Below are 13,014 nucleotides of genomic sequence, written 5' to 3'. Positions count from 1 at the left end.
TTGGGTTCAATCCTCAGCACCACATAAAAACAAATAAAAGGAAGGCATTCTGTCCATATACAACCACAAAAAAACAAATTAAAAAAAAAAGAATTACCAGCCAGTCATGGTGGCACACTCATCTGATTCCAGCAGTTTGGCAAGCTGAGGCAGGAGGATCACAAATTGAAGGCCAGCCTCAGCAACTTAGCAAGGCCCTAAGCAACTGAGTGAGACCCTGTCTGAAATTAAAAAAAAAAAAAATCTGATGATGTGGCTCAGTGTTAAGCACCCCTGGGTTTATTTCCTCTTAAAGAATAATAATAAACATTAGCACATATTTTAAAATATATTTCTTTCCTATTACTACATGTGTGAGGTTTTCTGGGGCAGGACAGAGTCTCGCCTGATTTTCACGTTGCTGATCTTGTTTGTCAGGTACATCATAGTAGCTCTCCAGTTTTAGGTGGATTTGAGTGGGGTTGCTTGCAGGAAATTGGAATGAGCCCATCCCAAGCCAAGAGTGTCACAGGTTAGACATGCCGCGAGGTTATTTCATGTCAGCACCATGTTAATTCTGGCTTACTTTCTGCCAGACCAAATATCTGTAATATATAAACAAAAAAACATGGGTGTAAATTCTGAAGTCTGATGCCTGAATTTACTTGTGTTATTTTCCATTCACAGTCGCCTCCCCTTGAGCTCTCTCTGATGCTGAGATACAGTCATCTCAGCTATCAACATAGTCACGTAAATCCTGAAGACATCATATTTGAAAAAAATAAAGTGTGTGCACCTACCTTGGAAGTGTTTATGGCACAAAATAAACTCCCTAGAAGTGTTGGATTCTAAAGTTATTATCATACAGTTCTTCATGTATGTGACCTGGGAGGATCAATTTAGTAATAGGTCTGTTCTCTTGCTACCTTACCAGAGAGAATGGAAAGTGGACATTACTCCTGGGCATGGTGGCACATGCCTGCAATCCCAGCAGCTCAGACAGCTGAGGCTGGAGGAGTGCAAGTTCAAAGCCAGGCTCAGTAACTTAACTAGGTCCTAAGCAAAACTCAGGAGACACTGTCTCTAAATACAATATAAAAAGGAAGTGGGGATATGGGTCAGTAGTTAAGAACCCATGGTTAAATTTCTAGCACACACACAAAAATTAGAAATTTAGTGGAATATTTGCATAATCCCTTTCAGAGAACCTGGTTATATTTTTGTCTGCCCTTGGAATCCTCTGCTGTGGCTGGACATGTCACATTTTTTTATCTTCAAGCCAGAAAAAATAGCCTATGTTAGAATATTCCAAAAATATTACCAAGAGCAAATTTCATTATTTTTTCTTTTCAGTGCTTTCCATTTTAGCAGCAAATAGGACTGCAATTAAAATAGACTTGGTGTTGTTCCATTTGAAGGTTTTATTGAAAGAACAAGAATCTAGCCCAATCCTGAAACATGGGCTCAATGATGGTAATACAAATTAAAAGGTGACCTTCCTTCAGACTCAAAAGGTCTAACTCTGAAATTTATGATGAAAAATTGTTGAATGATCTGCTGGGACTATATTTCATAGAGAGTGTGTGCATTTCTTTTAATATCATCCAAGTGAGATAGATGATATTGTAAAAGCTTTTCAGTCATAAAATAATTTTTTTACAGAAAATCAAGCATATGAGAATGATTTATGTTATGGCTACTGATTCTACCATTTAAGATTCTAAGGGGATGCAAAAAAATATTAATCACTCACCAACACTGGATACCAGTTAAGAATTCAGACGTGAGGCAGGTATTTAGTTAAAACATTTGAAGTGAAGATTTTCTGAAACAAAATTCTATAGAATTATTAGAAAAGGTAGCTATAATAAGATTAATAGACCCTGTATCCAAAATATTAATAGATTCCTGGTTAAATACATTTTATAGCCATATTCATACTACTATAATTTGTAAAGTTCTTCATTTAAAATAAAATCTTGTTTTTCTATTCTTGGTCTCAATAAAGAGAAGTCAGTAAGAAAAAGATAATCAAAAAGACAAAAATTCAGGTTTTTAAAAGAAATGATTACATAATATGACAGTTTTCTCCATTCACTCACCTAAAATATTCGAGTTGGTCCCACAATAACCCCAGTTACTCATAGTAAGATACCAAAGTTAAACTCACCTGTAAGCTTCATGGGTCATGAAAATGATAACTTGAGCCCTATATGTACTGATAACAGCATATTCTTGTTATTGTTTGTTTTTCATGTAAGATAATGTGTCCAGTGATCATGTTTTTTCTTTTATATTTTTCTTTTTTATTTTAGATACAGGAATTGAACCCAGGGGTGCTTAACCACTGAGCCAAATCCCCAATAAGTTTTATTTTGTATTTTGAGACATGGTCTTCCTATATTGCTTAGAGCCTCACTAAGTTACTGACAGTGGCCTTGAACTTGCCTCCAATTCCTGAGCAGCTAGGTCAAAGAATATTCTTGAATATATATACATTATCATTGAATAACTACCATTTAAAAATAGCTGTGAAACTACCTTAGTTCATATGATTTCTGTGAAATACAAGTTTTGCTTTCATTCAATTTGAATCATTTAAAAAACTTGAGCAGACACCAAATTCTATTGTGTGCATGCCTGAATATGTAACAATTAATTCCAAGGTTATGTATAATTATAATGCACCCGTAAAACTTAAAATAAATTAAGTAAAGCAAAAAAATTCAGCTGATAAATAAATAAGAATAAGAAAATGAGCTGTAGAAATATTTGATATTACAGAGCTCTTGAAGGATTATATTTAAATAACCTGTAAATCAGGGTCCTTAATGATATTAATTGCACTTCTGTCAACATAAAATTTTAGGGCAGTCAGGAGTCTACTTTAGGCATGTTATTTGCCTTGTAAAAATGTGTTGAAGAAGAAATGTTTAAAACCTCAAGATAACATTTCCTATATAGATTACATATTAATGCAACTCATCAGTAAATGCAGTTTAGTTCAGGAGAGGTTCATTTGATGGATATCTCCAATGCAAAAAATTTGAGTAATTATCAGTAATTCTAAATAGAAGTTCTAAATAGACTAGGCAGGAAATGTTGTCATGATGCCATACAGAACACAGCCTTTGGCCCTAGGAAGATCTTAGAGCTGATGTATCCCCTGCAGATACCAACAACCTCACCAAGAAGCCCAATCTTTCTCCTCCCACAGCCTTTCTAGGACCCCCTGCCCACTGATTCTGCATCTCTGGATCCATGGTCACTTACCCAGATGGAGGTGATGGGAAAGACTCGGTGCACCTGAGAAGAACCTGTGCTGGTTTAGGGAAGGAAATTCTTTAACTCATCTCTCTGCAGACCCTGAATTTTCATGTGTTTAAGAAGGTGACATTGTCTCACCGGAGAGCACAGAACGATGGAGCACCCATTGGGACATTTCACCTGCCTCTTCATTTGACTTTATCCCCTGGTGGATAGCAGCAATCTAGGGAGAACTGGGCTCCAAACTTTTCTCTAAGTTAATTGACATAGGTATTAGGGATCAGAGTGCCCCAACCATTGAGAGTACATCAACTTCTCACATTTCGACCTCAAACAAATTCATCTAAAAATCACTTCATATTTTCAAGACCACTTTCTGGGGTGAGACATTCCTGGCACCTGTTGTGAGTTTCCACCAGCTGAGTTCTCTGCCTACAATGTATGATGGGCATCCCCTTCCCCAGTGGAGCACCTTATGCCTGGGTGGTGTTGGCTCTGCTTTCCATGATTTCCAAAGTAAAAAGGTCAGAGCTCAAGGTGTGAGCACAATTTAAATTGGAATTAACATGTGGTGGGATTAATACTAAGAATGCAGATGGAACTGGAGTTTGGGTTGGCAATCACAGGCAGAGAGAGCACAAGCTGTTCAACTCCATGGGGAACTTAATGAGCAGACCTCTCCCTCCCTGGTAGAGGAGGAGGAGGCCAGTTTCTGAAGGAAACTGTATACAGTTGTGCTTCAGTATCCAGTCACGTTTATACAAAATAAAACCTTCTATGACCTGTGACAAATTAGAATCTTGTTACCTGGAGTCATAAGATGGCACAGTCATTTGTGGAAGATCCACTGAAGTTTTAGATATTGAAATCAAAAGATGGTGCTTTGTTACAACTATTATGAATCTTTAACAATTATGATAAACTCAGTGTCTTCATACATGTACTTTGGATAATGATGTCTATCACATTCCTTGTCCTTGCTAGTCCCCTGCCCACTCCCTTTCCCTCCCACCCCTCTGGCCTATCTAGAATTCATCCATTCTTTCCATGTACCCCCTCCCTGCCCCACTAGGAGTCAGTCTCATTATATCAGAAAAAAAATTCAGCATTTGCTTTTTATAAAATTCTGGCAAATCAAATACAAAAACATATCAAAAAGATGGTGCACCGTGATCAAGTGGGATTCACCCAGGGATGTAAGGTTGGTTCAACATATGGAAATCAATAAATGTAATTCATCACATCAATAGACTTAAAAATAAGAATCATATGATCGTCTCAATAGATGCAGAAAAAGCATTTGACAAAATACAGCACCTCTTCATCTTCAAAACACTAGAAAAACTAGGGATAACAGGAACATAACTCAACATCACAAAGGCTCTCTATGCTAAGTCTCAGGTTAACATCATCCTAAATGGAGAAACATTGAAGCCATTCCCTCTAAAAACTGGAATAACACAGGGAGGCCCTCTTTCACAACTTCTATTCAACATAGTTCTTGAAACACTGGCCAGAGCAATTAGACAGATGAAAGAAATTAAAGAGATAAAATATATCAAAAGAATAACTTAAATTAGCACTATTTGCCAACCATATGATTCTATACCTAAAAGACCCAAAAAGCTCCATCAGAAAACATTTAGAATTAGTCAATGAAGTCAGCAAATTACCAGGTTATAAAATCAACTCCCATTAATCAAAGGCATTTCTGTATAACGGGGACAAACCCTCTGAAAGGGAAATGAGGAAAATTACCTTATTTACAATAGCCTCAAAAAAAAAGATACTTGGGAATCAAGTATTGTTTTATTTAAATATTTTTGGTCTTCCCTACCTTACATATCATCTTACACACATGCAAGAGACCCTGACATAGTTCACAAGTTTTCTGAAGTTGTCCTCCAGTTCCATTTAGTTGTGCATGTTCTATTTAATGAAATTTCAATCACTTGGTCTTTTACAACAACTTTTATTTTTAACAACTTCCTTGACTCTCCCTGTACTCAATGGTGACCTCTCCTGTGTATGTTCTTGGAAAATACCATAATTATGCTTTTGTAGATTGTTTCTTAATTTTTTTTATTTTGGCTATGGGATGTTATATAATTCAGATGTGCTTCATCAGTGAGCCACATCCCTAGCTCCTTTTATTTTATTAGAACTCATTGTCTTGTACAAATTTGGCAAATACACACCCACTCAGCTGAATCAGCATTGCATTTATATTATTTTTAATTCCTTTGTATTTATGGCAGTTTAAAACACAATTGTGTATATAAATCATATTTTCTTAATCCATTCATCTATTGACAGCCATCTGGGGTGATTTCATAATTGGAATATTGTGAATTGCACTGCTATAATTATTCACATGGCTGTAAGAGTACAGTATGCTGATGTTCATTTTCTTGGATAAATTCTCTGTAGTGGGATGGCTGAGACCAATGTTTGTGTCCTTCCTCGATTTGCCCCAAACTGGAAGCATGTAACATTTTTCCATATCCCCACCAACACTTAATTGTCATTCTCACTGGAGTGAGATGAGATCTCAGTAACATTTTAATTTGCATTTCCCTTATTTCTAGAGACATTGGACATTTAAAAAATATTTTTGTTACCCATCCATATTTCTTATTTTGAAAAGTGTTTGTTGAGTTCCCTTAATTGATGGATTGGGTTATTTGTTTAGTTAGGGTTAAATACTTTGAGTTCTTGATATATTCTGGACATTATTTCCCTGTTGGAGGAGTAGCTGGAAAAGCTTTTCTCCCACTCTGTATTTACTCTGTTCTCATCTGTAATTATTTTATCTGTCATGCAGAAACTTTGTGATTTGGTGGATTCCCACTTGTTGATTTTTTATTTCATGAGCTTAAGTGTTCGGTTAGGAAGCTGGTGCCTGTACCTATGTGATGGGAATGTTGACTCTATATTTTCATCTAGCAGTTGCAAGGTTTCCAGTGAAATCTCTTAAGTTTTTGATCTATTTTGATTTTGACTTTGTGCAGGTTAAAATACAGGGATCTAAGTTTATTCATCTATGTAAGGATATGCAGTTGTCCCAGCACAATTTATTCAAAAACTTTTCTCTGATATTTATAATTGACACTTTTGTCAAGTAAGGGCAGTGCTCATTGTTGCACACCAATGGAAGTATAGAGTTTGTCTGAACCTTCCATCCCATTTATCTTTGGGTCTTCTTTGATTCCAATACCATGCTGGTTTTGCTAACATAGCTCTCTAGTTTTAATTTGAGATTGGGTATTGAGATGCCTTTTGTATGAGTTTCCATGCTCAGATTGTTTTGACTACAGTGAGACTCTTATTCCTTCAAATAAATTTTAAGAATTTTTTTAGTTCTATGGAAAATGGCATTAGTATTTGATGGAAATTGCATGTGTATATTATTTTTGATTATAGGACCATTTGACTGTATTAATTCTGCCCATCAAGAACATGAGAAGTCTTTGATCTTTTAAGTTTCTCTTCAATGTCTTTCTTCAGTATTCTAGTTTTCATAATAGCAGTCTTTCAACCTTTGGTTAGATTAATTCCCAAGAATTTTTTGAAGCTACGTGAAGGGGGGTGGCTTTCCTGATTTCTTTCTGAGAAAAGCTATGGATTGTTGAGTATTGACCTTATATCCATCTACTTTGCTAAATCCATTTATTAGCTCCGGGAGTTTTCTGGTGGAATTATGGGAGGAAGTTCCAGATATAGTATCATGTCATTAGCAGACAGTGATAGTTGACTTCTTTTCCAATTTGTATGCCCCTAATTTCTTTCTCATGTCTGATTAAGACCTGGATAGAGAATTAAGACCTATATTGAATGGAAGTGGTGAGAGTGCAAATCCTCATCTTGTTCTTTTTTTTTTTTTTATGTCATGCATCTCATCTTTATGGAGATTCAATCATTTTATAAAAATTAAAGAGATTTCACACTTGCACTATCCACCCCATGTCATTCAATTTATGCTTCAAATTTGCCCAAGTTCTTGGATATCATCCACATAAACTTTCCCACTGTTCCCACCATCACCAAAATAATGTCTGAGGTTTCTGCACTTTCCTTTTGATGCTATCAAGACAGTCTCATCTTTCACAATTTCAAAATTAATTTAACTGGTCTGAAAACATATTGGCCCATCCTTATTCCGCGTCCGCCCCCCCGCCCCCCAGTATGATCAAAGAAAATGTACAGCTTTCTGGACACATTAACACAAGATTCAAAAGAAACTATTTCATAGCCAGTGAGAATTATACAATTCCTTTCCTAAATTCCCTCCTAATTATGAAAAACTATACACCAGTAATCCTCTCTTCAAATTAAAGCAGAAAAAGAACATAAAATTACCCACCAGGCCAACTATACTTGGTACAGTGACATCAGAGTACAAAAATCACCATCACCTCACTGGGCGAAGCTGAAACATTCACATGTTACCTAGCACCTGACTAGAACAAAAATACAACATCAATTAAAATTAAGTCAAAAAAATTAAGTCAAAACAGAGCAATTCCACCTTGTTAGCTTTTTTGAGTTTTAACAAACAGTAAGCAGGCAAGGTGAATCAACACCTATACCTTGAAGGTGGCAAGGAACATCATATTCGATCTCATCATGTCTTAAGGGGCTTAAGAACAGAGTTCCATCCACCAAAGGGAACTGTTCGAAGACAGGGAGTGCCCGGTGGCACAGAGCACAGTTTACAACATTTCTGTGGCTGGCACTGAGGGCTGCAAGAATGAACTTCCGTAGATCCTCGCCCTGGCCCACTTGAGCATCATCTTCCATCCTTACATGAAAAGTGTTCAGCTTATGCCTGGGGATGTGAGTGAGGAGCTCAGAGAGGTCCAGTCGCCGTAGGAACTGTACAGGGGTATCCAAGTGTCCCCCCCTGTGAACAGATAACCCAGTTGGAGCATAATCGAAGTGGGCATTTCTGAACACATGGCCCCCAGCCATGGCCTTTTTGTAAGGCTCAAGATGGATGGCATTCTTTAAGAATTCCCCAAGGTATCTGGAGGAGCAGGGACCACTGAAGTGGGCAGGGGAAAGGATAGAGTAGCCAGTAGGTGGGGACTGGCCAGGGGAGCCACAAGGGGAACGGGCACCATAGGTTGTGGCACTGACGACCTTTTCCTGGGAGTTCTGCCGGTCCATGGAATGTCGTCGGGGGAGATCATGGTTCAGGCCTTTCTGAGATTTGTTTGGGGGCCTGCATTTTTTTGCCTCCTCCCCAGCCTCCCCTGGGGGCCTCCCTGTGTTCTTCTCTGACCCAGACTTCTTCTTTTTCTCGTCCTGCATTCGCTTCACCTGGTACCAGTCTGTGTCCTTCTTTAAGTGGCCCTGACCACAGCGACAGGAGCAGAATCGGAAGGCCAGGTCATAGCCCTTCTTGGTCCACATGTTCTGACTGCACTGCTTCTCATTCCAGCTGCGAGCCTGGCCAATGCAGTTGAATTGTGCCAGGATGCTGCTCTCCGACTCATAGAAGCACTGCAGGTGCATCCAGGTGCTGTAAGGGCAGTGCTCATTATTGCACACCACCTTCTGATAGTCATCCTTCTCCAGGTCCACTGGTCTCCGGAAGCTGCAGAGCAAGGGCGTGGCACATGGGGCTTCCTTCTTGGCGTCTCCCGCGGCCGCAGTCCCAGTGGCGGCCGCGGCGTTCCCGGCTCCGGTCCCCGCACCTCCGTTGCCCGCCGCGCCCCCGGTGCCCGCAGCGCCCGCCGCCGCCGCCCCGCAGCCAGCCACCGCCGCCAGGGCCCCCCCCGGCCGCCGCGCCCGCAGCTCCCGCCGCAGCCAGGGCCCCGGCTCCATTTTCTTGCTCGTCCCCGCTGCTGTTGGCACGCTTGTTTTTGCGGCCGCCTTTGCTGTTCTGGGGGTTGGGCATCTCGCTCACGAAGGTCCAGGTGTCCGGCGTCAGCGAAGGAGGCGCCCCGGGGCGCGGTCGCTGCCGGCCCTGCGCAGAGTCGGCAGAGCTGAGGGCGCGGGCCAGCGGCTCCTCTGGCGCCCTCTAGCCGCGCGGCCCGCGCCGCGCCATCCCGGCCGCCGCGCCCTCTCCGGCTTCCTGGAGCCGGCGCGCGGCCACCCGAGGCTTGCAGCCGCGCCGGCGCCGCGGGCCCAGGGCGCGCCTCATCTTGTTCTTGATTTTAGAAGAAATACTTTCAGTTTTTCTCCGTTATGTATGATGTTGGCTATGCGTTTGTCCTATAAACTTTTTATAATGTTAAGTTTTTTGAATCCCTAGTTTCTCTGGTGTTTTTCAAATAAATGTATGCTGTATTTTATCAAAGGCCTTTTCTGCTACTATTGAGATGATCATATAATTCTTGTTCTTAATTCTATTAAGGTGATGATTTATATTTATTAATTTGTGTTTGTTTAACTATACATGCATCTCTGGGATAAAGCCTACTTGATAATGATGTATTATCTCCCTAATAGGTTTTGAATGCTGTTTACTAATATTAAGGGGTTTTGCTTTTGTGTTCATTAATGTTGGTCTGTGCTTTTTCTTTTTAGATGGTTAGTCTGATTTTGGCATCATCGTTATATTGGACTCATTGAATGTGTTTGGGAGTATTTCTTCTTTATAATTTTATGAAATAATTTAAGAAAGACTGGTATTATTTCTTCTTTAAAGGTCAAGTAGAAAAAAAATCTCTCTTTAAAATCACTCTAGTCCTGGATTTCTTTGAATGTAAGCTTCTTTAAAAAGATAGATAGATAGATAGATAGATAGATAGATAGATATCTTAAGGCCTTTTATTTTTATTTATGTGTATGCTGTGCTGGAATTCAAACCCAGTGCCTCACAAATGCGAGGCAGACATGCTACTCCTGAGCTACAACCCCAGTCCCTTTTCTGAGACTTTTAATCGCTGTTTCTGTTTAATGATTTGGTATTTCTGTTTTGACACTCTATATTCCTGGTTCAGTTTAGGCAATTTGCATGTATCTAGAAATCAGCCAATATCTTCTAGAATTTTGAGGTTTGTGGTGTGTAAATTTTGCAAATGTCTTTTGTTTACCCACTTGATTTCACAAGGGTCTGTGGTGATAGTTCATTTTTTAATCTCTCATTTGTTGATTTGGGTCTTCACTGTCTTCCTTTTGGTCATCTTAGCCCAGCATTGATCAATCTTTTTGGTTGTTGATATTTGTTTTTTCTACTTATACAATGAAAGAGGAGTGTATTTTGGCACATAGTACATACCCAGAGTATAACTTATTCTAATTAGGATACCATTCTTTTGGATAAACGTGATGTGGAGTTGCTCTTGTTGTGTACTTATATATGAACAAAGGAAAGTTATGTCTCATTCATTCTACTGTCCTTCCTATTTCCATCCCATTTCTATTTCTATTTCGCCTTTGGCTAATCCAATGAACTTCTACTGCCCCTTCCCCAATCTCTTATTATGTGTTAGTCTGGTGTAGCTCTTCCTGAGTACCTTTTCTAGGTGACTCACTTTGAAGTGGATACTCTGGGACTAGATGGCAGAGGTGCTGCTAGTAGGTAGCCTCCAAGGGGAAAGATTTTGGGAAGGAAGTCTCACAAAATACTAACTACCACAGACTGGAAGGGACACAATTCATTTTTGCTCTCATTCCATGGCCAGAACTAGTCATGTGATCCTGTTACAAAGCAACAAGGTAGTGTAGTCCAGGCTGGAAAGCTTCTTCCTAGCTTAAACTCCACTTGTAAACCTATAATAATCAGAAAGACATCCCTACTTCCATATGCCCCTCTGGTCACTAACTATCCACATGCCCCTGTGTTTCCACATAGCACAGTTCATTCCCTTTCCCACAGGCCAACCCCAAGTCAATTCATTCATTGTATCCAACCTCACCAGGTTTGGATTATGGACTAAAAGGATGATTTATGCTTTCCACATTCAATGTCTAGTGGTAGAGCAGAGGCAGAGTAACCTCAGGACAGATTCCTCATTTGGAAAAAGGAAGAATGCCAGACACAGCTGTCATGGAACTGCAAGTATTTTTGAAGCCCCCTAATTTGACAATGAGTAAATTTTCTTGCTTAAGTCCTGATAGTTCTTTCTAGAGACAGCTTTCTTGCTCATTGTTTTCCTTGACCCCTGGATTTATCCTTTGGGAATTTTTGCCCCTCTTCCTCCTTTTGCATATCTTCTATGTCCACAGATGTAGGTGTTGGGGAGCATGCCCTCCTTAGGGACTGAAGAGCTTTCATACTCCTCTTCTTGCTCATGAAAACTAGAGAATCCAGGGGTTATTGTATTATTGTAATACTCAAATATTTTAATTTATTAATGAAGTTTCTTCAAAGCTTGATAGTCTTCCGATATATTTACTTGTTAGCAATATATTATATTATATTATATTATATTATATTATATTCCAGGTACCTATAAGCCTGTTCAAGAATTACCAGACGTAACACTTGAAGCCGATTTGTTTCATTGCATCTTCTCCATGCTCCTTTCTTATTTCAACTTAATTAAGACCACCTTACTGCTCTCTGAAACTATGGATGGAATGGTTTTATACTTAATGTGATCTTTATATTGAACCCCTTTAATCATCTGAATGAAGACTTAAATGTTTCTCATTTAGAACTCTTTAGTTTTTTAAATTCTCTTCCCTTAGTATTTGGAGTCTTGAAGCAGTTTTTCAACTATCCAAAGCATGTTGTATTGTTTCTCTACCTTTCTTATCTCATTTCTGCTTGCAAATTAGCTGATTATTTTTTCTATTTAAAATAAAAATTTAAAAGTGGGTGTATACAAAATTACATACAAGAGGAAGTGAGGGGAAAGGGGGAAAATATAAGGGGGAGAAATGAATTACAGTAGAGGGGGTAGAAAGAGAAGAGGGGAGGGGAGAGGGGAGGGGGGATAGTAGAGGATAGGAAAGGCAGCAGAATACAACAGACACCAGAATGGCAATATGTAAATGGTTGTGCAACTGATGTGATTCTGCAATCTGTATACGGGGTAAAAATGGGAGTTCATATCCCACTTGAATCAAAGTGTGAAATATGATATATCAAGAACTAGGTAATGTTTTGAAGAACCAACAATAAAAATTAATTAAAAAAAAGTGATACCTACAAATTATACATATGGGGTACCATGTAATGTTTCGACACATGTGTACATTGTGTAATGTTCCAATCAGGGTAAACATATCAATCTTTTCAAACATTTATCATTTATTTTTTTTTAAGAGAGAGAGAGAATTTTTTGATATTTATTTTTTAGTTTTCGGTGGACACAACATCTTTATTTTATTTGTATGTGGTGCTGAGGATCGAACCCAGCACCCCACGCATGCCAGGCGAGCGTATTACCGCTTGAGCCACATCCCCAGGCCCCATTTATCATTTCTTTATGGTGAAAACACAAAATCCATTATTCTAACTTTTAAAAAGTATATATCACATTATTATTGTCTATAGTCATTCTATGGTGCAATAGCACACCAGAACTCCTTGCTCTTATCTAACTATAATTTAGTACCTGCTAAACAACATTTTCCCTCCCTTCACTTTTTCTGCTCTACCCAGTCTCTGGTAACCACTATTCCAACTATTCTATTCTCATCTTCGAAAAGATGAACTTTTTTTTAATTCCACATATCAATGAGTAGTGTAGTGCTTATCTTTCTCTGTCTACTGATTTCACTTGACACAATGCCCTCCAGTTCCATTGATGTTGTTGCAAATGTCAGGATATTTTTTTTATAGCCAAATAGTATTCAGTTGTATATCTG

The 13,014-nt window shown here is 39.0% G+C and overlaps 1 pseudogene; it reads right to left on the bottom strand.

Annotated features, from left to right (window-relative positions):
- Positions 1–7,794: 7,794 nt before the first annotated feature.
- Positions 7,795–9,148, bottom strand: LOC143381507 (headcase protein homolog pseudogene; annotated as a pseudogene).
- Positions 9,149–13,014: the final 3,866 nt, after the last annotated feature.

Source organism: Callospermophilus lateralis, chromosome 15, assembly GCF_048772815.1.
Source record: "Callospermophilus lateralis isolate mCalLat2 chromosome 15, mCalLat2.hap1, whole genome shotgun sequence".
In the NCBI taxonomy this organism is placed as follows: Eukaryota; Metazoa; Chordata; class Mammalia; order Rodentia; family Sciuridae; genus Callospermophilus; species Callospermophilus lateralis.
Note: the sequence above shows the minus strand (reverse complement) of the source record. Positions and strands in the feature narration are given on the sequence as shown.